Below are 27196 nucleotides of genomic sequence, written 5' to 3' on the forward strand. Positions count from 1 at the left end.
CCCCTATAACATTGTTGATTTTTCCGTTTTATATGAATTCCATGTTGTACGAGTCACTTAGATTTTACAAATACGGGAGCCGTTCACAGCCTGGCACACGTATTTGTAAAATCTAAGTGACTCGTACAACATGGAATTCATATAAAAAGGAAAAATCAACAACGTTATAGGGTTGACTGTATAGTACTTTATGTCATATAATTTAGAATTGAGTGAATTATTTATAGATATCCTATAAGAATACTTTGTACCGATAATACTGTGCAATTTGTTTATATCTCTGATAATATTTTTGAAAAATTTTTAATTAATTAAATTTAATTATAATATAATTAGAACTTTTCTTTTAAAAATTTATGTAAATATTTATAAAAACACTGATGGCTAATGATGGAAGCATAACAATGGCTACTGTTTACAGGTAGTCGTTATTATAGATTATCCTGTATATATCAGCAGAACGACATCTAAATAGAAGATTGGGAGAATCCTAAATACACCATCAGTTCAAAGAATCTTGATAGGATGATAACGGTGATTGATGATGATTAGATAATAGAATATGTTGATTCAATATTGATGTATTCAATTCTGTGTTCAGAAATTTTTCTTCTTTAAAGTAGAAAAATCGATATATGAAGTAAAATATAAGAAATTTATGATTAAAATATCATTATTTTATATTTTTCAGAAATAATATTATATTATAGAATGAACGTAATATTCTCTTATAAAATTTTCAAAATATGTCCAATTTCTATTATATTAGGACGTTACAAAATATGTATAAGCGCTAAACTTTTGAGATTATTTTTCTTATAAAAATAATATAACTTATTATAGTAAGTAACAAAGAATCAATAAATAACTCTGGAAAAATAAAGAGGGAATATTTGCTTATAGTAATAAATATATTGTTTATTTATAAGTCAACTTATAAGTCACTGTTTTTAACAAAGTACGATGCTGTAATGCAATTAAAATTACAAAAATATAAAAATATTGTATTATGAATAACTTTTTATTTTACATTAATAATTATTTTAAATAATTATTAATGTAAAATTTGGAAATTTTGGAAATTTTAAATTTTAATTATATTCGGTCATATGATATACATGGGAAAATAAAAGTTTAAATGCAAATGATTGTTTCTCTCGTATCATGAAGCATAATAAATTTGAAGACGAGCATGATTTAATTAATTAGTTGCAAAAAAGTTCATTGTTTGCTAGATTTTTTCACAACAGTTTGTTTGTATAGTATTTAGGAACAGAATATTTAGTTATTATACTAAATAATTAGAATGTGTTTTACTCGAGTAGAAGTCTTTATAATATCTAATGACGGGGTGTGTCAGAGCCGTTAAGCGTGCGAGTGAACTTTTTTAAGAGGTTGGTGGAACAAGTTTGGAATGGAAATAACAAAAAATTACGCAATGTGGTATGTACAGATTAGAGTTGTTGACATTAAATTAACCTTGGGATTGATTAAACTACTATTANATTTTTGTAGATTCCAAAATAAAATTAGAATACAGAAAAATATACTTACTTAACATCTACTGAAAGAATTTTAAGTTTATGATAAAGAAAAAACATCAACGATAATCATTTATAATAAAATTGAATTATTATTAACTATTTTCAATAACAAATTGTTAAATAATAAGTATGTCGGATTGCTTATAACGATCTATTATATACAGTATATGTGTATATAGAACATTCTTCGTATGTTTAAAAAAATTTTCGTAAAAATTAATAATAAGTAATGTGTAGAATTATTTTGAAAATTATATAAATAGAAACTGTTCATCTTTAACAATTAACTGTGAAAGTGAAGAGGAAGGAAAAGAATCATCCGAAATTATCGCAGTCTTATTCAATTAAGTTTGAATTACCGCTGTAAGAACTTAAGTAGCAGATGGCCTGTTTTCAGATGGACAGTAAATTGTAGGCTGAAATAAAATGTCTTAGGAGCCGCAGCTATGTGAAGAAATCGCCCATTAATAAAAATCAGAGGACCAAGAGTCTACAGTTGATGCATGTCATAAAGTATGGACTATCAGTGGCGTAAGATAATCTGGAAATATCGATCTCCTCGATATCTAAGAAAGAAGCAACATTTGTACGGTGTCAAAAAATGAGAGATTCAAATTCTACTATAAGGTTCAAACAATAAAGCATTCTACTGCTGCTATGATCTATGGTTGCACCTCAGCTTATAAAAAGAGTAGGCTTGCAAATTGTTGAAGGTAAAATAAATGCTGTTCAATATATTCATATATTGAAAAGAAAAATGCTGTCTTATTCTTTTATCATATTTGGAAATAGTGATTCCATATTCTATGGCGACAATGACTCTGCCATCGAGCACGAGTTGTTGATGGATAGTTTGTTTCTTAATCACCGGGTAATCCGGTCATGTACTGTACAGGCCATAGCAAATAATTTGAAAACTATTAGATTAAACTAAATCAGAAGATAAGTGCAAATAATCCAACAAATAAAGTAATTAATTGAAGCTGTAATTCCATGCTGATATCGTCTAATATCAGATAATGAGCTTGAAAAGCATGTTCAGTTATGTCTTAGCATTTGAAAAGGCTTCCCAATTACATATTAATTGTCTTCAAGTCTTCAAACGTATCTAATGTTCATTGATTACATGTAAGCTTTAATGAGTTCCAATTTTGTATTTTTTCTCCTCGTGATTTAAGCAGATTTTTATATCAATAGTTGAGAAGAAAAAAATGTTTATGTTAGAGTTTTGCAGTTTATTTCAGTTTTTTCACCCACAACATGTAGATGTATAATGATATTTTAATTTTTCGCATTAATCTTTAAAATAGGTTCAAAATGTAACAATACTTATAGTAAAAGGGGTAAATTTGAACATTTCATACAAAATAATGTATATACACATTTATTGCTATAAACATGTCAATTTTTTCGTATACAACTTAAAGTTTGTTTTTTCATTATGTGATAGTACAGAGCTCAGTAACATGTCAACATATAGACAAAAGTTAAATCTTAATCCACTATATTGTCCATAATAGCATCGTCATTAGGGTTGAATAGGACGAGCATTGAAATTGGAAGAGAACGGATATACTGAAAAGTATTATATATTATACAGTATAAATAAATAAATATATATATATATGACATAATACATAGTTCATGTACCACAGCACATTACAGATCAGGTGAAAAATCAGTTTACATTTTTTTTCAAATCTTATCATATGTGAGGATTACTTCAAGAGAACCTTGTTTCCGTTGTGCAGTTTAATCATATTTACCACAAAGTCAGGTTGCTCAGCACGACCAATGTACTGGTTGAGCTGATCAACTTTCAATGTTGACTAAAACTGACCAAATTTTATAGTATCAAATTAAACAGACAGTGCAACAAATCCAGTCTCCATGTTGTGAAGACTTAGAATCGAAGTAACTACGTCTATAAAATACAGGTCTTCATCTGAGTTTTCACTTTGCTTCTTGCTAGCTCCTGACGTCGAGCGCGTGTTTGACGTTCTGTATGATTCTCATCGTGTTTAGGTATTTATAATAGAAAATCATTTCAATCATATTATTCTGTTATTTTTGATAAAAAAATTAATTTATGTGGAATCATGGAAGTTGACAAGGAAAGCGTTTTCTTTGTTACTAGCTTTAGTGATTGGTAATGTGCTTCTCTGTTGATGTTCCCTTGCCAATGGTCAAGCGAAGGTGCATGAAGAAGGAAGAGGACAATCACTGTAAAATAAAGATGGTATTGGCCACTCCTTTACTCTATTTACATTAGGTGTTTCAGGATTTTTGTATCAAGCTGTAGAACAAAATTTTAATATCTACAGACCCTCATGCCTGAGTATTTTGCAGAACCCTAGGGAATGATTTACAATCTTACTACACACCTGATCATTTGCTGAGAGAATTATTTATTAATAAACGTTTTAAATGTCCCCTAGATACAAAATTCCGTTTGAATTTAAAATAACTTAAAATTTGTATTCTAAATATAAATTTTAAGTTACACAGAGCAAATAAATAAATTATAAAAAATAAGTAACAATGTTTAAAGAAATAAATAATACATTTAAACTATTTTAATGCGTTTTTTCTATGTAGTAAGGATAGTTAGGATACTAATAATAAGGCAGTTAGATTAGGTACAGTTTAGAAATTTTTATTTTTATATAGTTTTAGTGAAAATACAACACAAATTTTAAAAAATAAATATCCTTGCGAAACACTTGAAGGCTGTTTGAATCAAGTTAATTTCGGTTAACGGTTCTTTCGATTCCACGGAATACAATTTGAATATGACTGATTTAAAATACGAAGTTAGAACAATTAATTATAATTTATTTTTAGAACAATGTTATCAAATTAGCATCAAGATTTTAAACATAATATACTTAGATCAATATAGTAATCATATGCTATTATATCTTATGTAATTTTTAGAAAATTAAAAGAGAATTAAGAAAAATTAATAAAATAAAAATTTTTATTTTATTATGTTAGCATTCGTATTTTTTCCTATCTTTAAAAATTTAGTTACATTGACATAGAATATTCTTACACAATACTAAAAAGCGTTAGAAAATATTTTATAATACTTTTCATGAGAATGAAAAATCATGAGAAATTTAAAAGTTCAAATTATATTTTAAAAAATGCTTAAATTAAATTACCAATTAATCAACTACACAATGACTCTGCTTTGATCATATAAGAAAGTAATGATAATTAAATATAATGAAAATGTTTATATTATAGAAAATTGATATAACGAGACTTTTGAGACAATGTAGTGTAATAGTGTATTTTTCCTTCCCATAGGACGAGTTTATTATCGTTGAAAGCTCTATCCCCAATAGAGACGTTGGGAGTGTAAGAAAACGATACATTTTCTCAAAGGGAATATTCTTCAGTAACATAAGAGATAATACAACTTTTCAAAATTCAATTCATGAAGTTAAAGAACTTTAACTATTTTTCTCTTCACTCTTGGATCAATATTGACTCCATTCTAAGATATCTAAAGTTTCGTTCAATTTAGATAAATAATAAATATATTTTTTCTTAATTTTCTCTTAAAGTTTTTAANAATAAGATTTTAAAAGAGAATTTCACACAATATATACTTGGATCTAGAACATTCGTAGGAGAATATTCTTTATTTTTTAGTTTAGTTTACAGCTCCAAAAAATAAATTTTTTACATTCCTTCTTCTTAAATAAAATCAATAGATTTACATTATCTTATTTTTCAGATTCACTTATTTAGCATTTCAATCAATATATGTAGAAATTTCATTTTTATTCGTGAAGTGATATTTACATTCTTATTAATAATACCGGAAGCTTAAAAAATAAACTTAGGATCGAATTTTTAAATTTCTCTTCCGTTCTTTTCTGGAAACGAGTTTTCTATATCTTTATGAATTCAATATTCGCATCCGACAGACCTAAACACAGATCTAAAGAGACAAATATGAAAAAATAAGCATTAAAAGTTTTTGAGAAAGAAGAGTTTCATCAGGTCATCGAATTCCAAATTATACGGGAACAAGACGAATTTCCTTTCAAAATAACTTAAATTGAATAAATGAGAACTTCTTTCGTTAAGACTTCCGAATAAACTCAATAAATTGATCCAGATATATATCAATTTTTTAAAGTTGAAAACGTAAAAAAAGAACTTTTGGATTTTTCTTTGTATCTTTATGAGCAGAACATTATGAATTATTCGAATTTCGAGTTTTTGTTTTCTTTATTTTCAAATAGTTGGATATATATATATATATATATTGAATCTTCGNTCTTGTAATTTATTTTTTAGAGGCTTATTTTATTATATTTTTTTGAAGATTCTTATTTTCATTTTCACTAATTATTTTGATGTTTACACTATTTTAATTACTTTCTCCTTACTAAATAAATGTCTAGTGTTCATGTTTGCCGTGCTCAAACAATGGTTCCTTTTGAAGACTGAGAAACAGTTTTGTGAGCAGGTATTTTTCATGGAACACTTAATTTAAAAGTTCAGGAAGATATATATCATAACGTATTTTGTGAAATTTTGTTTTTTTTGTTTTATTTATTTATTTAATAGCAGTTGTTCACCAATAGGAAAAATCTTAATTACTGAATAAATAAGAATGAGAAAATGTTAATAACACAGTGTACGAATGACCATAAAAGAACAAAATGACTTAAATGTTATCAATATATTTAACTTTACTTTAATCTTTATTATTTTAAGACAAACATTTAAATTTATGCGACACTTGTTTGATGATTTTTTTACACATTTCTTCAAAATAAGATCTTATGTAAGACAACACTACCCTCATGTCTTCTAGATTTGTGATTCTCTTTTCTTAGTGTTTGATTCTCAACGTGAAAAAAAAATCTATTTTGATCAAGTATAACTTTGATAAAAATAAAAAAATCTTTAACTTCTTTTTGTAGATATTATTGATATCTCTATCGACAAGATATCTAGAATTAATCGAGATAATTCATCCTATTTTATTTTTAAACTTCGCTTATTTCACAGATACGAATTCTTCTTATTCTGCCAAACTAAATTTATAAATTAAATTTTAAAAATTGCTAAATAAATTTACAACTATTTATTGAATGACTTGGAGTTAACGAATTTCTTTTCTAGTTTTTTTTATTATGCTGTCTTCTAATAATTTCAAATGTTTTAATATTAAAGAAATAAATTTTTGATTATCTTTTATTTGTTCGGATGGAATTATGTTTTCTACATATCTTTACCAAAAAGTAATCTTTCGTTGAAATTTGTCAAAATATCTCCTGTGTTTCCTTAAATGCTTGTATTTACTTACTTGGGTTGACAAAATATCATTTTCAAGATAATGCGCTAAAGTATTATTTTTATTCTCAAAGATAATAAGCAATTTATTTTTCAATTCCTGTACATAGGAAAGCACCTTTCCTGTTAACAGTCATTTGACTTGCGTATGCAAAAGTAAACATGAATAGTTTGCTTTTGTCTCTACACGAAGCGGTTTAAAAATTCGTGTATTTATGGATTACTATTAACTTACCATACTAACAACTCCACTCAAAATACTCTGCAATTTTATAGGCAATGACTTTGCAACAAGTAGTTTTTATGCGACAGGAAGAATAAAACAAATAACTTTATTCATTTTTCTGCAAAAGCTATAAATCCTTTATCGACCCATTAGTGAAAATTACACCGAATTATTCTTAGGACAAGTTTAAATGTTGAAAGAATTAATTTAGTTCAATATGTGAAAATATATCAGCCCTGTCCTTCTCTCGTCTTTCCTTTCGTAGGTTCTTATCAGCGTAGAAATTTATTTACTATTTTGTTTTTCATCCAAAAATCTGACGAATCCTAACACTTTTCCACATATATTCGTTGACTCACAAATTTGAAGTGCAAAATTTGTATGGGAAAGCTTCTTTGCAACCTTTGCTTAAATTTTGCCTGCGATATCACTTATTCTTTGAATGACTTTATCTGATAATAGCATATTTATACAACGATTTAGAAACTACATTACTATGACAGACTTTTATATCATATAAATGAAGAAAAATATCTACGTACAGGTGTACCAATTACGTGATTTTTGTTTAATGTCTTTTAAACGTAATAATTTTATATCGTCAGTAACCAAGTTTCAGAGAAAACATCCAGTTTGGAAGACATTATATCTGAAGAGAAGTTAGTGAAGGAATATTTGTTAAATGGCTACCCCCATGAGATTATTAAACTTCTGGAATTCTATTTAGAAGGATATTAGATATGAAGTAAAAAATAATAGAGAAATAAAACAGTGTATAAACTTTATTTGTATAAAAAAATACATTTGATAAGTATTATAATACCGTTAAAAATGCGAAGTTTGGATAATACCGAAAATGGCAAATTAGATTTTAAAAATAAGTAAACCTTCACTAGATAAGAAGCAAGTTTTGGAGATGTCGGGAAGTAGTATATGAACTAAGATGTACTGTACTGTATATGTAAAGAAAACGTTAATTATGTAGGTGGAACGGAGAGGAAGTCAGGCACGAGATTGAATGAACAAATGACGTCAATTAGATTAGGTTATAAATAGTCCCCTTAGTTTTTGCATAAAAAGAATATGGATTACGATAAGTAAAAATAATGTTAAGATATAACATTTTGAGAAAGGCCTAAATGAAAGACGTTTTAATAAACATATTGAAATATTTGTCAAAGTCCGATTAATTTAAATAAAGATATGGAGATAGATTACTTTTTGAGAATCTGCTGCTTATCTATAAGAAAGCACAATTGAAATTAAATTAACTATACATAGAAAGAACTTCATTTTAATTTTTGTTCTTTATACTTTCTAGGATTGAACGGATTTTAACCTGAAAAATTATGGTTGGAAAAGGTAAAAAAAAGGTTCTGAAAAAGTGTACTAAAAGGTTGCAAAAAAGGTGTTGATCAAATGCATTTATTCAGATATAAGCCAGTTACACTACACATCAACCAGTGAAAATTCTTTATCTAACACTATAGCAAATATCATAAAGTAGATATACAGGGTGATTCAAAAGTCACAGAAATTTAAAAAAATTATTAACTAACAAAACTAACTAGTACAGTAAGATGATACGGTTTTCACAGAAATGCTTAGAAAGAAGAGGAATTTTTTTAGGGTAATAAAAATTTTAGTATCAAAATAGTTACATTTCTTGCCATAGATGGAGCTGTAGCATTTGTAAATTTGTTAATATAAAAATAAAAAAATAAAAATGTTCTTAGTGTAAACTCTAGTAATAATTACACAAATTATGTAATCTTATCAAGCGCCATCTATGGCAAGAAATGTAACTATTTTGGTACTAAAATTTTTATTACATTTTAAAAAATCCCGCTTCTTTCTAAGCATTTCTGTGAAAACAGCATCATTTTACTGTAAATAGTTTGTGAGTTACTAATTTTTTAAAAATTTTTGTGACTTTTGAATCATCCTGTATTTAGGAGGTAAACATGACGTTTAGTGGGTTTTAACCAACTTGTTATACTGAATTATGCAAAACATTTCTATATTTTCGAAAGTAAATCGCTGGAACTTTGAACTCAGGAGATCCTTGTATGTGTACTGTGTAGAAACTACGCTCAACATCAACTGAAACTAATGGAGCATTTCTTGTAAGCACTTGGAAAGGGAGTTCAGTCGAAGTTGTAAAAGTTTGCAAATCCGTATTGTTCCTCAAATTTAATTCTTCAAATTTAATTCAAATTTGGCTTTGGAAAATCTGTCAAGGTTGTCCAACTGTCATCAACTTCTTCCACTGTTCCTCCTCCGCTATATCTTTTTCTTCCAAACTCTGAATTACACCAGACAAACATTTGTAGCGTGTACTGCGAAAAGTTCCAAGGCCTTTGACGTTCAGCAATTGTTGATTGCTAGATTGCTGTTGCGTCGTTGAATCTAGAACACATATGAAGCATTTGATTTTGTCGAAGTTTTCGCACAATAAAACTGCGTCTTATCCAGTAATCCACCTGGTTGTGACATAGAATTGTAGTAGGTGGAGCCCGCTGACTTCTCAGTATAAAATCTGACGACAGGGGGCTTTTACAAGAATCTTCTTCAAAACAGCAATGAAGTTACTCTACCGCATTCCTCTCTTATATCTTCACAAACAAGGTGTAGTCCATGAGCAATACATGTCACATGGCTAAGGTTGGGAATACATGGCTTTCAGTTGTTGAAAAGCGAAAAGCATATAGCTTACCACAAACCTGACTTTTTCATGTTATGTGTTCCCTGGCTGCAGCTTCATGCATGAATCATTGAATGACTGCATTACTGAATAGACATTTGTCTTCTTGACATATCTTTAAAAAGCATGTGTTTCACATATTCACTAGATAATGGAAACACTAGCACATTGAATATATATATTTGCAGCTCATCGGTAATTTCATCCAACATGAATTCCACTTTTTGCTTGCCAACCACTTCTTTTTATGTTCTAGAAGAAATTCTCATAAATTGGCTTCATGTAATTTTTATAGGGTTGTTCTCATTCTAAACTGACTTTTGTATGTACTACTCGAGGAGTGATTTGAATTCAAGATTGTTTACCTTGTGAATCGGAATTTCTGATTGGATCAATGTTATGGTAAGATCTGCACTGAACTCACTCGATGACCGATGCTTTTCAGATCCTGAAGTGAAGGTGAGTATTCAGATAGTTTGCTTAGGTTTTAACTCGTAAAGTTCAACATTCTTCGTATACTTGCTGTACTATATGTGCTAATTTATTCTAACTCTTTGATGCTTATCATCAATCGCAATATTTACATCGCAGACTGCACATCGAAGAATGAAATCATCATTTTTAATGAATTGCATCTGGAATTATTCTGAAAGTGCATATAACTTTTCCTTCCTAAAGTTTGGCATGCTTTTATTGTGAACAATGAGTTCTAGTTTGGACCGGTATAATACTAACACAACCGACTATTTAGTGTAACTAGTGCTATCAATGGGTTCTGTGGGTACTGCTATACGTGGGATAGGGGTGGATAAGAAATTATTGGGGAAGAGGTAACAGTGTCTTTACGTTGAACGTTTTTTTATTGTGTTCAAATTTTACAAACGTCAGTGCTAATAAGTACTGTATATACAAATTGACGCTCAATCTAAACATCACTGAAGGTCCAAGTTAATTAACTAAGAAAAGTACTGCATAATGTTTTACTACATATTCATGTACGTGTATAAATGCAAATCTAAACTCTAGCATATATAGATTCTGGAAATTAAATTTGACGTAATATATTTATTGATTTTTGATGATTAATTAATATGTCTTATATAAGTTTAACTTAACTGAAAATAGTTTAAAATTCCAGTTTGCTTCCTGATTCAACTGCAAATTCCAATTTTGGGCAGACCTTACCTCGGGTTTACAGTTTGATAGACTTAACAGTAATAACTGTAGGTTTTTTCTCTATTTATATAATAGAAATATTAATTATTTCTTTCTTCGCCTAAACACAATAAAGTGGATTTCATAACAAAGTTGTAAAATAAATGAATCGGTAATAGTATATAGTTTTAATTTTATTTCCATTAATTCTACAATGTTTTTGTGGGAAGTCATCTGCATTTTGTTTAATATTTTCACAATTTTATCGAAACATTTTGCATGTACCTTTATATATTTAAAGTCTCTCAAAATAATCTTTACCTTTTTTTACTTGCTGATTTAATATTATAGAAACCACTGCAATATTATTTTTTTACCATACACAATGCATTTTGGTGTTTGAAATTATTTATCGCCTGTCCAAAGAAAGTTTATAGCAAAGTATAAATTTCCCTTGGCTTATTATTTGAATTAGAAATATTCGGTGCCATTCGATCACGCTATATTAACAGAATAGTTTTGATCAAAATTATGACAAATTTATCCATCTTTATAAAAATAAATTATTTTATAAAGTACTTACAACAAGTTAATGAATTTAATTAAAAAATTAAATGTTTTGTCATCTGGAATATCAATTCTCATTTAATTTTTCGGAGAATTGCATTACTTAGTGAACTCACTAAGTTTAAATGTGTATTCAGCCTTGGTATTGAAAACATCTCTTCAGAATTAGCATTATTCGATTTATCTATTTATCTGCTCAAACAATTTTGAATTGGTTGGACAGATTTTGATGGAATTTTTATGCTAGACACTGATAGAAATTTATCAAAAACTGTTTAAATTCGTTCACATTTGATGATTAGATTTTTAAAAATTCGAAATAAATTTTTCATAGTTAAACTTACAGACGTTGTTCGTATCTTTCATTTAAATAAGTATTTAAAATTTGAAGAGTTAAATTTATAAGTTAATAATAAACAAGAATCAGGATCTCCAATCAAATCTTCAAATTAACCTTAAACCTTCATTCAATAATAGCAAAGTTTTAATGTAATCTATTTGGATGAGGGATTGAAATCGTCGATATTTTGTAATTTAGTTTATAGTTCTTTCCATAAACTATATATTACTAATCTAGAACTTCATTTTTAAAAATTTTTATAAAGTTTCCGAAATGCAATAAATAAATGAATTATAATCACTTCTTTGAAACTGATAGATTTCAGAACTTAAAAAGACAGTTTCAGCTATTTAAGTCTGTTTTCTTTGGATAACAGATATAAAAATAAGTAGCCTAATAGTATATTAGCTTTTAATTTCCATAATTTACGTTAGAAGCTCAGAAAGTATTATATTACATAATATAAATATAATAAATTTCATAAATTTCTGTTTACCTAGACTTACAGGTGTATGGATTTTTTCACTGTGATGGGCTAACACTTTAGCCCACTCACTACCGTGAAGAAATCCGTGTTCGAACCCGAATCAGANTCTCTAAATATTTGTATTTACTATAAGAGTACTATTTAAAGCCATTCGTGGATTAGTACATATTTAATTAATAAACATAGGATCATACAAAGAACGTCATTGAAAATTAATGCTTGATCCTGTATTGTTAATGATGTAGACATAACCTCTTATACTAGCTAAGCCATATGCTGTAGTTTGATAATTTAGTGCATTACAAACAATTATCATTATTTATTAACTGGTTTCTCTCGTCAACAAGCTGCAAGCATCGTTATTATTATTAAATGATATTATATATAATGAATAGTTCACAGGTCAAACATAAATTTTTCTTATACTAGAGGAAAAAAAAAACTTAAAAATTTTAACCTTTTATAATATCCATATAATTAATTAGTTACTATATCGTCTTTCTTTCGTTGCAAAATTAGTGATAAAGGAGAATTTGATAGTTCTTAGTAAGGAGTAAATAATGATTTTGATATAGGGGTGGAATAACGTTTATATAATTATTAGCAGAGACAGTTAAACTTAATTAAACTAATTGTTTTGAAAAGTATTGTTTCAAGCAATTAAATAATAATTTATTATGATAATTATTCATTATTTAGCCTTAATTGCTGTCATGACTATCTAAAGTTACGATAAATGATATCTTTGGAGGTAATTGCAGAAATTACTAGAAATTATTTCAGTATTATTTAGACAATAGCTATTGTGTTTTTAAAAAGTACTATGTCAATTTAGAGGATAAATTTTGCATTAAAAAAAATTTTTTTGTTACTTTTCTGGCTATATACAATACAGGAAAATATTGTAATCGTATCAAATTTGATCCTCTGGATCTTTTGAAAATCTTAACGTTTTGAGACACTTGAACCTAAAATATTCAAAAAATTGGGAAAAAATTTCACTGATGTATGTAACTGTGTATAGGTGTGTGTAGGTGTGTTGGCGTCTATTTCGTTTAATATCTCGAGATTGGATAAAAATTAAGAAACAAAATTTGGCACGGTAACTTGTATGTATGGAACATTGGAGCTATTAAATTTTGGAGTACGAAATTCAAGGAACTAGGACGATAGAGGAGGTCATGTGTCATATCTGTAGTGAAATCGGACATGAATGAAAATTTTACACATTATTAGCATTTAGAATATTTTTAAAAACTCATTTTTATCCTAAAAATGGAGTCTTTTTGTCTTTTTATAATAATTAATAGCATAAAGAATAATTTTTAATACTACCTCGTAACAGATGGGGCAACACACAGTTTTAACCTTGAACTAGTGTCATAGTGTCATTATAAACTTAAATATTTTTAAAATAAACTTTTTAATCATAATTTTAATCATTTTAAGCGTTTATTATTCCTTGAAATTTTATATTCTAGTATAATTGAAAATTATTGGACTCCCTTATGGTTCTGTCAGAGTGCTAAAAAAGTAGAGCAATATTCTTCGCCAGCTTTGTTATTTAGCCTTTAAAATTTTAACGTAGTCTTGCTTTGATGTTTTAAGGACAGTTTTTTTTATTCATTTTAATTATAAATTACTCATTTAAAATGTTTTTATACCTAGCTTGTTTTTTCATCTATATTTCTATCTCTTTATACTTTTTAAATTTTCTAAGTGTACACAAATATTAGTCATTAAAAATTAATGATCGTTGGTAATATAAGATACGACGTAACATTATTAAGGTTGTATTAAGAAGAATTTCTAAACATGTTCATACATACATACATACAGTTATATACGTAAATTGCCATTGTTTATATTTATTTGTGTATAAAAATGAGATACAAATTTTTATTTGTATCTAACTAATCATCATAAGCTTCAACCTTTTCACGTTTTTTTCATGTTGTAAATTATAATTATTTATTTTTTATTGCTGTAAAAAATAAATACATACTCTGTATCATATTTTGCAATTTATATTCAAGCAGAATTATAAAATACTTATAAAACAAAATATAAAATGAACATAGATGAAGACGAATTTAAATATAATATTATAGTAATTATCAAAATTTTTCTTATTTCTAGATTTTTATGCTTATTTTATGTTAGAACTACGCAAAAATACATATAAAAGTTTTTAAATTTTTATTATAGAATGAATATATTTCATTGCTTTTTTTTAAATTTTAAATTTAATTCCGTTTATTATTATAATTATTATCATCGTATACTTTTAGAGCAGTTATAAATTACTGTATAAAGTTGAATTATAAAAATGTTATGTAATCTGTTTAAAAAACACATTTAAAATAAAATATTTTAAATCTTCTACAATGAAATTATAAATTTCTAAATAGTTTTAAATATTAATTTTCCAATGTAAAAATTTAGTTAAAAGTTTAATATGTTTTAAATAATTTTATACATATTTACTTCAAGAATATATAAGAAAAAAATAAAGTTAAGGAATCTACATGTAAATTATATGAGATTTCCCTGAAGATTGTATTCAATTGAATCAAATTTTATTTTTTTATGACTTTTTCTGTAGATACGAAAAATTGTAGACAACATAAAACTGCTGTAGACACACATTCTTGTAAATTTTTCATACAAATAAAATGTATAAATATATTTATTTATTTTTTTTTCACGGTTGTAAAATGTGCCGAATGTTTGCTTTTTTTTGTACAAATATTCTACAAAAAAATATTTTTTTGCATATTCTATAACAATAATTCCTATAAGAAGTATTGTTTTGTACAAAAAGAAAAAAAGATATAAAATAAAACTTGACGAATTTAATAATTATATTAAGTTATAAAAATTGTATTTTGATTTTTTATAATTTAATTTTATTACATTAACGATAAATATGCAATTATGTATAGTCGACCCCCCTATAACATTGTTGATTTTTTCGTTTTATATGAATTCCATGTTGTACGAGTCACTTAGATTTTACAAATACGGGAGCCGTTCACAGCCTGGCACACGTATTTGTAAAATCTAAGTGACTCGTACAACATGGAATTCATATAAAAAGGAAAAATCAACAACGTTATAGGGTTGACTGTATAGTACTTTATGTCATATAATTTAGAATTGAGTGAATTATTTATAGATATCCTATAAGAATACTTTGTACCGATAATACTGTGCAATTTGTTTATATCTCTGATAATATTTTTGAAAAATTTTTAATTAATTAAATTTAATTATAATATAATTAGAACTTTTCTTTTAAAAATTTATGTAAATATTTATAAAAACACTGATGGCTAATGATGGAAGCATAACAATGGCTACTGTTTACAGGTAGTCGTTATTATAGATTATCCTGTATATATCAGCAGAACGACATCTAAATAGAAGATTGGGAGAATCCTAAATACACCATCAGTTCAAAGAATCTTGATAGGATGATAACGGTGATTGATGATGATTAGATAATAGAATATGTTGATTCAATATTGATGTATTCAATTCTGTGTTCAGAAATTTTTCTTCTTTAAAGTAGAAAAATCGATATATGAAGTAAAATATAAGAAATTTATGATTAAAATATCATTATTTTATATTTTTCAGAAATAATATTATATTATAGAATGAACGTAATATTCTCTTATAAAATTTTCAAAATATGTCCAATTTCTATTATATTAGGACGTTACAAAATATGTATAAGCGCTATATTTTTGAGACATTGGAGCTATTAAATTTTGGAGTACGAAATTCAAGGAACTAGGACGATAGAGGAGGTCATGTGTCATATCTGTAGTGAAATCGGACATGAATGAAAATTTTACACATTATTAGCATTTAGAATATTTTTAAAAACTCATTTTTATCCTAAAAATGGAGTCTTTTTGTCTTTTTATAATAATTAATAGCATAAAGAATAATTTTTAATACTACCTCGTAACAGATGGGGCAACACACAGTTTTAACCTTGAACTAGTGTCATAGTGTCATTATAAACTTAAATATTTTTAAAATAAACTTTTTAATCATAATTTTAATCATTTTAAGCGTTTATTATTCCTTGAAATTTTATATTCTAGTATAATTGAAAATTATTGGACTCCCTTATGGTTCTGTCAGAGTGCTAAAAAAGTAGAGCAATATTCTTCGCCAGCTTTGTTATTTAGCCTTTAAAATTTTAACGTAGTCTTGCTTTGATGTTTTAAGGACAGTTTTTTTTATTCATTTTAATTATAAATTACTCATTTAAAATGTTTTTATACCTAGCTTGTTTTTTCATCTATATTTCTATCTCTTTATACTTTTTAAATTTTCTAAGTGTACACAAATATTAGTCATTAAAAATTAATGATCGTTGGTAATATAAGATACGACGTAACATTATTAAGGTTGTATTAAGAAGAATTTCTAAACATGTTCATACATACATACATACAGTTATATACGTAAATTGCCATTGTTTATATTTATTTGTGTATAAAAATGAGATACAAATTTTTATTTGTATCTAACTAATCATCATAAGCTTCAACCTTTTCACGTTTTTTTCATGTTGTAAATTATAATTATTTATTTTTTATTGCTGTAAAAAATAAATACATACTCTGTATCATATTTTGCANCTCAACTATAATCCGGATACATTCAATAGATTCCTAAAAATTTTCTGTTCATCTGTGATTTTTAGTAATAAATCACTTTTTATAGTCTTAATGATATAGTTTCTCTCTTCTCTATTTTTCTATTTTTGTTTCTTTTTTTAAAGATAGATATAAAAATGTAACAGTGAATTTCAGATTTTTTTTTGTTGAAAACATTCTAACTATTTTCTGAACAATCCAGAAAATAGAATTCTTTTCTCAACTATAATCCGGATACATTCAATAGATTCCTTTCATTAAGAACATTTTTCACATCTGCTCTAACTCTTGTTATAAAATTTTTATCATCCTCGACCTCATTTTTGGATTAAAACATATTCTACCTTTGTTATTTTCTCAACCTATCGACAATAAATATGTCAAAAATTTCTATTTCTAAAAAAATATATACTTGTGACTATTCTGTTGCATAGCAAAAAGTATTGTCCATAATTTACTTTTCAATTTTTACATGTTTGTGTGTTTTATCTAACTTGTATAAAACTGAATCTTACATTATACATGAATGCAAATTAATATTGTTGAATTCCTTTTTATTTAACATGGCTAACAATAAAATCTCGTTTATTTCTTGCTTATTTCAAGAGTTGATTTCATTCCAAATTGTTAAATTTTCTGTATTTTTTATTGAATTTCTTAACAAATGAAATCGGTAACTTAAATAATACATGTAATGAGAAATAAGTTTCATTTTTTTTTACTAATTTTTAATTTTAAAAGATTATGTTTTTTTAATCCTAGAAATGTCTAAAAAATTCAAAACTTTTGTCCATAAACGTATTTAAATAATATGAATGTTAATAAAATTGTGAGGATTCATGCTCTTTTGTAAATTTTAAAGTTTCAATAATTTTTTCTCATCATTATTTCTCTTTTTCGTTCAATTTTTGCGTCACTTCGAGAAGTGACCTTTTAAACTTTCATATGGGAAGATAAAAACAAAACCCATACACTTCCTATTGTGTACGATATTGTGAACGATAAAGTCGATCAAGATGACAATATAAGGAACAATTATTACTAAGGTGCAAGACAAATTCTGACCTTAGTCACCTCCAGTAATTAATTCAGTTAGTTTGACAGCTGTTATCAAATTTATGAGGTGGAAAGAGTGACAATACCAGAGAGAAGAAGTAAGAAGAAGTAATAAATCTAAGGAAATGTTTCGATTTCTGACAATTAACATAAACAAATCCCGGACGCAAGTCAACCTTAGATGGGATTTCATCAGACTTAGTATTAGTCAGCTCTCCGGGACGTGTATAAAAAGGGCTTGGACACAGTCCTCCGGACGGACATCCCGGCGGACATCTACTGCGGACATCAACTGACCCATACCGCCCTACCGTCCGTCGTCACCGCGCCATAATCTCCAATGGTTAACTCCGCCGATCCAGGAAAGTTTTCGTTGGTGAAAACTTTCCTGGATCGGCGATACAACGAGATCGGGGACTAAAGAGGTAATCACATAAAAAATTTTAACCCTCTCTCTCTCTCTTGTCTCTTTCTTAGTTATAAGCTAGATTAAGGCTAGTTTAATTTAGAGAATATTGGACAGATAAAGGTCCAGAACTTAGACGATTTATCGACAAGACAGAATCATCGTCGCGACATAGAAATTTCGACTATTTCTATTTGTGTAGCTATACGCTTTTGCATTTACTTTGTATAATTTTATAGTTTATTAAATGTGTTATTTGCTGAACCTGTGTATCTGTCTATAATTCTTTACGGACACCTTGTCGACTTACTCACACCTCCCCACTTGACAAAGCTCTCCTAGCCATCACCTGACAAAGAAACCGATAAGAGGGAACATGCTCGACGCTCTACCCTCTCGGTTCACAAAATGTTAAATGAAGTGTGATCTATTCAAAGTGATTTCATTTTCAGCTTATGAATTATAATAGTATAATTTCAGTTAAAAAGCATTGTAATAAATGCTGAGGGAAGCATTTACCATTTATGCATCTATATATTTCGCTAAATTATTATTTTAGAACGAGTTGCTGCTTTCAACAAGAAGCTTCAATATTATTTTTTTTTTTAATTTCTGAATATGACAGTTTATTCTAACGAAAACGTGTATCAAAAAACAGATAATATTAAAATATTCTGGACTTGAATTATTGTTTTACTTCTTTACAAAATAAAATAAATAATAAATATTTAAATTCATACTAGCAATTTCATTTATTACTGTATAAGAATTTAAATCTGACATAAAGTAAATACATGGATACTATAGACCAAATATCTTAAAATAACAGTGCTCACACTATCAATCGCCATTTTTGTGTTTTGCAAAAGATTTAAAGAAATGGCAATAACAATTTGAAATTGAAGACAGAAGTGGCGAAAGCATGTTTCCATGGAAAATAACTGTCCATGTGGGTCGGTGGCTGTCGTATCATAATTCGTTCCTGTGATTCAATCTTTTAAACGGGTATATCAGGTATCCATTTAAAAGATTGTGTGTACGATATGAAAAATCGTAAACGAACAAAATGATTTTTTGTTATATATAAAGACATTTTATTATATAAAAGTAATTTAACTTTTATTGATCAACAATCGGAAAGTTATATAAATTCGAAAAGAGAGAAAAAGCAGTTTTTATTTATTTATTATTCATTAATTCCGTAATTGATTACAAAAGTATAAATTTATTAAATTTCTCATAAATATCTTGAACGTATTAAAATATTAATAAATGGAACGAAAATTTAATTAGAAATTAAGTTTTTGTTACACAATCAAAATTATTAAAATTAAAATTGAAAAGAGATAAAAGGGCATCACTTAAATTATGATTATTTATAATTTTTGCACATTGTTTTCATTTTGGCATTAACACCAGCTTTCTAAACGCTGAGTGAATATAACCACTGAACAATAGTAGTTAGTTGGTCGGGGAGTTCGCGCTTGATCACTTGAAGTTTTACGGACATCTAATACCTAAATAAGGGTCATTTCCTGTAGCAAGTCTCCCGGAAGACAATCTCCTTGTTAGATTATCCATGTGTTGCATTGTTGTATCTCAACCATCCAACCTGCTCTCAAACTGTGGGTGTGAAGGGTAATTGTAAAATTAGCCATATAATTTTAAAATTATCTGCAACTTTCACTAAAAGAAGTATCTGCAAGCTACTAATTGTGAAGACATTAAAACAAAAAAGATGGAGCGGAATCGCGATTTTTACTCTAATTTTAAATGATTTTCAAATAGTACTATTTTATAGTGAAAAATATATAAATGTTATTACGTTTGTAAACATTTAAATTACAGGAAATTTCCTAATTAACGAATTTGCCGAGTTTCATATTATGAGCGTTTGATTTAAGAATACAAGGTAACAAATGATTCGTTTCGACTTTGCAAATATAAAATGCATTTAGATTTTTCTAATGCATTTTAAATTTTTTTCACTCTTTATGACATTTGTTTAATTTCTTTGAAATTTCTTTGTAAATAGTTTATAACGGCGTGCAATCTGTCGTAATTGTAGCAATATTGCGTCAAATTTATCGTTTACGCTGTATATATTTGAAACGGTCCATAATTGTGGAAAATAGTAAGACTCGTAGTTGAAACTATTGTCCTGGACCTCTCATATTTACGATATAGTCTGCTTTAATATATATTGAACGAGTTCGAAATAAAGAGAATTTTACCAGAAGATTTTGAAATTTGTTGCCGGGAATTGTCAGTTGTTCGATACAGGGAGAAGTTCGTGATAAGAAGAATTCCGAATTAGAGAATTTCTTCTAACTTACTAGATACGTTTTGGGATGTTTAAAATCGGTGTGCGAAGTTAGTCTCTAGCTACAGCAACGAAAAAAATCGGTAAACAGCCCTCATGTATTATTTACATTTGTATTATGCAAGTAACCTCTAGTTGATTATTTTTAACTTTTTCTTTCCGTGCGTGTAAGTTGCATATAAGTCTTGTTACAAATTTTATTTAAAGTTAATTCTTTATATTTAGTATTCATCGGCATGCAAGGAAAAATCTCATGGAATTTTAATGTATTTCTATGTTGCGCGATTCTTATATGAGCTTTCTTGAATGTAACTTCGCTTTCCTATTTCTCGTTTTTTGAGCTTTTTTATGATGATAAGAATATTACAACCAATTAAATATCATTAGTTCATCTTTGTTTTAAAACGTAACTAATACGATTTTTAAGAAGTCGGAAAACTTTGGGTAAGAAATGTCTCCTGCACATGTGCCCAATATTTTTCAAACTTCTCTTTTCGTCGGGCCTTAAGAAGAGGAAAAATCTTTTCGCAACTCCTAAGGTATAATTAAGTTATTAAATTAATATTAAAGATAATCGTTTTAAAATACAGTAGGCTACTTGTAAAATATAATACTGTTAAGTGTTTAATTTAACTTAAAGGTAAATTTAAACATATAAATTTATTTGAGTTGTTTTCAATTAATATACAGTAATATGAAAAACATTTGTTTTTATTTTATGGTATAATGTGATTCCTTTTGATTTTGAGAACTCAAAGATCCGCATCCCTCACTCACGAATTTCAGAGTCTGCAAACCACGACATTGCTTTGTCAGCGTATCCGGGTACAAAAATCTCATTGTATATACTGCACAAAAATGCAATAGACCGTATTCACTTACTAAATTAACGTTATTACACGCTTTCGTTCGCTTTAAGTAAAAACTAGTTATGTACTAGCAGCCGCTCAAGTTGCTTCTTACGGAAGAGCTTGCCACTATTACAAAATAAAGTTGTTCCTATATATTACACACAAAAAGAATTGTATGATACGAGAAAAAAACTAATAACTTGTTAATTAAGGATATTATAGCGAAGATAAACCGTTTATTAAAGAAACACGTGTAAAATAAAGTGTATCCTTTCAATCATCTTTAATATGAAATAGTTAACTAACAAATCTGTTTGAAAATTTGAGTACTCATTCAAGGATGCATTTTGAGTTCTAAAAATTGCTATTAAAATCCTGCGACTATACTTGTAGTTAAAAATTTTAATACAGCCATCTGAATTAGTATTGATTAACAATGTCCACAATATTGTAACGTGAACAAAATTTTCAAAAAAATAATTATAACTTTACAACGATTTATTATTCTGAAAATGAGTTACTGGGAAGTAATCAATCATATAATAATTTTAAGCAAAAAATTTCAGACATAAGCAGACCTTTTTTTTATTCTAAGGAATACATCTACATATATAACCCATTGAACGGGTATCCGTCCGTCCGCATAACGGTATGCTAAAAACAGGCACTAGAGGCGCCCTAGCGATGATTTTAAATTAACAATACAGTAAATTATTTTTATTTGTAATAGGAATTTATTATGGTTAAATAATTATTATATGCCTTGCCTTGCCTTATTATATGTCTTGATTACAGTAACCTTGCACCTCACGTTTACAACATCCCATGACTCAGTGAACGTCGCGCATTGACTCACGGGAAATTTGTTGAAAAAATGGCGGATACATTTAAAATCGAGGTTTACAAGCGAAGGTAAATAAACAAATTAAACTATTTTAAAGTATTTATAGAATGCTTAATAGGTAGAAATATAGATCTGTATGACGCGATTGGGATGGTAAGATTTACCCTCCGAATAAAGGGGTGGCGACCCCTCTCTGTGCGAACAATATATGTCTAATGAACCATACCCCTATGCGCGACCTTTCCCGAGATATAGCCCTCCGAAAATTATTCTACGGGTCACGTGACCGCCTGTTTGCCACAATTTACCCTGCGAATGAGCGGGTCGGCGATCCCCGAATGTGCGCGAGCGCACGTTAATTTTTTGTTTTTTTTTACGCGCGGTAGGCTCCCTTTTGACCGCAATGTCACGTGACCGGAAATGACGTAGGCGAATTTTCAGGGGCTTATATCTCGCGAAGGGTCGCGAGTAGAGGTATGGTTCCTTTGACTTTGTTGTTCACACAGGGGGCTACAGTTTGGGGGGTCGCCACTCCTTCATTCGGAGGGTAAATCTTACCATTGGGACTTTAACAGAGCTGTAGAGCATATTGATAGGAACAAAAAAGTCAAAGGAACCGTGCTTCATAAAAATTTGTAAAGAACGCTCACTAGGGGGCGTCCCGGGCTACTATTATTATATAAAACAATTAAAATCTAAACATATGCCATTTCCATATAATTAAAATAACATTTAATTTTGTAATTTCAGAACAATTACACAAGTATATAGTTTCACAGAGATTTACTATTATATTTTATTGAAAAACAGTTTTATTTTTCATGATGATCAAAACACTAATATTTCATCATAAAATTGACTGAAGACACTTAAATGTCGTATTCTTTGCTATTTAATTTAATTTGCTTCTCAGTCATACTGTTTATTGTCGGAAATAAAAGGAGAAGGACAATATCAATTATAAATCTAAGCATAAAGGTAAACAACTGACGATAAGCTGATTATTCAATTCCAGTCCTCTAATCAATTATGGAAAAGTTTATCCTTGGCCTCTTTCTCTTTTAATAAATAAAAATCATAATATTTATTTTTATTTATACAATTGCATTATATAATGTAATTGTAGAATTACTGTATATGAATGCTTCAGTTCTAACCTTGTTTTTAGCAATACATTTTTAGTATTTTAAAAAATTCTGTAAAAGACATTTTTATAGAATTTTCAGATATTCAGCGTTTCCACGGCGAAAAGTAATAAGGAAGAATATTAAAATTAAAACCATATTAAAAGTTTGATTATTTTAGTGCAGACAGCTCCGGAATATCTGTTAAGTCTTGTATAAAATACGATGGAATAGGTTTGTAAGAAATTATGCAAATAAAAAGAAAGATAAATAATAATTAAATTTGAAAGATGATGACACCGAGAATTCAAACTCAAAATGTTCACGCAGATGCAACAGTACAAAATTTTTCTATTATTCATAAAGTTAAAAGGTACAGTTATTAATTAACCAACTTATAAAGTAATTTTTCAACTCAATGACTTATTCGATGTACGAAATAAATTCTCTATCTGCGAGTATAAAACGGAAAAAATAATATATAACAAAGTGAAATATTATCATCAATCTTTATTAGTATAAAGGGCGGGAGCCCTGTTAATTAGGGGCTAAATAATTACAATGATTTAAAAAATGTATATACATTTTAAAAACAATAAATCGAAAATTTACGAAAATTATTTTCTTACAAATTCTTAAATTTTGTCTACAGTGTTACATCTTCCTTCACAATTGTAATTACAAAGTTATTTACAGCTCTTTCTTTTAGAGAAAACCTGAATAAATCTCTCAAGTTTTGATTTGAGCTTTGCTGTATTATGTAAGATATTCCAAATAACTATCGTATTTGTGTAAACTTCTCAGTCTTTCAGTCTGTGCAATATCGAAAAATCTCTGAAATTACACCAATAACAATTCTTATTTGGAAAGTTTATACTGTATATTTATTTCCATGAATAATGCACTTTTCTTTAAGCGTAATTGAATTATTAATCTGTTAACATTTATTATCAATGGGTAGTAACTTATATATGGTTGTAGTGAAGAAATTTTTAGTATTTTTGGATACCATGAGTGATACTTGGATTGATATAAGCTGTTTTGATCTTTGTTTATACTTTGTGATATTGCAGAATCTAGTAGTAAAGTAAATCCGCATTTCCAATCGTAAATGTTATTCTCAAACAAAAGAATACTTACACCAAATATTTGTAGAATTTAACAAAGTGAAATATTCAACGATTAAGTATTAACGCAATTTAAATAGTCATAAAATAATTTATATTGTGTTAGTTACTAAAATAAACTACTTAAATATAAATTTTCATCGCAAATTTTGAATTTTTTCTGTAAAATGAGTGGTTTTTATCAATCATTTTAGTAATTATTTTAATTCCTACGAAATGTTTTTCATTATCTTCAGATCTGTTTATACAATATACCTAATTTTTCCGCTAAATTTACTTTCTCCGCAATTTCCACAAAACTTATTTTCGCAAATTTTCTGTATCACTTATTTCTTTAAAGCTCAAGTGGGCTATAAACTGTAAACAAGAACTGGAGCTATATATGACTGTAATATATGAAACTGTATATAACAAGTTGTACTGTACAGTTCTATTTAATTACAGTTCCATACAGTTTTATTTTTTTGTTTAAATTACTGTCTAAAATTAGCTGATTGTTCTTCTATTTTCATATTATTTGTTTAACTTTAAAAATGCTTAATTTTTTAAGTTTGAAGCTATATTATTCAAAAAGTAAACTGAATTATTATGAATATAATTAATATAACTCAAAGTNTTTACGTTAGAAGCTCAGAAAGTATTATATTACATAATATAAATATAATAAATTTCATAAATTTCTGTTTACCTAGACTTACAGGTGTATGGATTTTTTCACTGTGATGGGCTAACACTTTAGCCCACTCACTACCGTGAAGAAATCCGTGTTCGAACCCGAATCAGACGCCCATAAATATCATGAGTAATGTGGATCGGGATGGCTTTTGTTATTCCACGTTCCATTACGAGTCAAGATAGTACATAACGAGCATAATTTAGCCAGATGCATGGTTAAATTAGTTGATATCACGCATTCCTGAATGAATCAGTCTGTTTCTTCATTGATTTAGAGAAAATTAAATCTTTGACTTTGTTTTACCTTATTATTTATTTATAGAGATTTGAAAGTCGTTGTTTCTGTGAAGATATTGATAAACTTTATAATACAAAACAGTAAATTCTGATAATTTTGTATGTGCATTATTGCAATAAAAATACATTTAGGCCTATATAAAGATAAGTTTTATTGTGTTTCTAAATTATATAGTAAGTTAAAAAAAAGTTAAATTAAATTATTGTGTTTCTAAATTATATAGGAAGTGTAAAAAATAAGTGTAAAAAGGGTAAAAATAAATAGTAATAATAATAATATTGAAGCATTTGATTTTGTCGAAGTTTTCGCACAATAAAACTGCGTCTTATCCAGTAATCCACCTGGTTGTGACATAGAATTGTAGTAGGTGGAGCCCGCTGACTTCTCAGTATAAAATCTGACGACAGGGGGCTTTTACAAGAATCTTCTTCAAAACAGCNATTATTACCTATCTGTAAACAAAGGCCATTTTTTCAGAACGTTTCTTCTTAAAATACACATAAAATAACCTCCAAGAAAAGGGCCATTTTTATGTTTACGTAAGCGGCCATTTTCAGAGGTTTCTCTGTAATTAATTTTCATTAATTTTTCATATAAAATTCAACTCATCATACGTTTCAATTTTACTTTTCAATTTACGAAAATTAAAATATAATTAGATTTACTAGAAAACTGGGGTTTTTTATATGTAAACTTAAAATTAAAGAAAAAATCTATAGTAAAAATATTAAAATATTTTTTATAAAGTAAGCAGATTTATTATTTACTTTATCCTAAATGAATAATTATAAGTTATCCTAAATATAAAGTTTATAATATTTAATAAAAATTAATAATCTATTTAATTTTTTAAGGTATCTAAATGTTTTCAATTTATTTAAAATGATTCTAAAGAAGAAATAACATCTGTCATCGTTAAGATTCACTTGTTGTAGATAATTATATAACTACCTACAGAGTAAATGCATCAAACTGAAAATAGGTCGTTAAGGAATTTACTAGATAACGTGTAATTTACGTATAAAAAGTTAACGTTACGAAATATCTTTAAATATCAAAGTAATTACGTGTTTACTGTAAGAAATAAGTTGTTTTTATAATGCATTGCTTGGTAACAGTATACGTTCTATAGATTTGTAATGTACAACTACACATGATATATGTCAAAACTACATTCTTAAATGGAGATTTTAGATAAATTTACGATAAAATATCTTGTATACATCAATCATATTGCGGAATATATTTTTTTTTTTTTAGTTTATTTACAGGAAATAAACTGAAATATGTCAAAAATCCTTTCAGTTCGGTGATCAGTCAAAGTTCTTTTGTGTGTTTCTTTTAAAAAGATTTTAGTAAATTGATGTAATTTTTATCATTTTTTAATATAATAAGACGTTTAGAAAATTAAATATGAATAATCGTTTTTTTAATACCTTAATTTAGAATTGCGTGGGTATGAAGGTAA

Source organism: Centruroides sculpturatus, unplaced genomic scaffold (assembly GCF_000671375.1).
Source record: "Centruroides sculpturatus isolate CEXI.00-Female unplaced genomic scaffold, Cexi_2.0 scaffold25, whole genome shotgun sequence".
In the NCBI taxonomy this organism is placed as follows: domain Eukaryota; kingdom Metazoa; phylum Arthropoda; class Arachnida; order Scorpiones; family Buthidae; genus Centruroides; species Centruroides sculpturatus.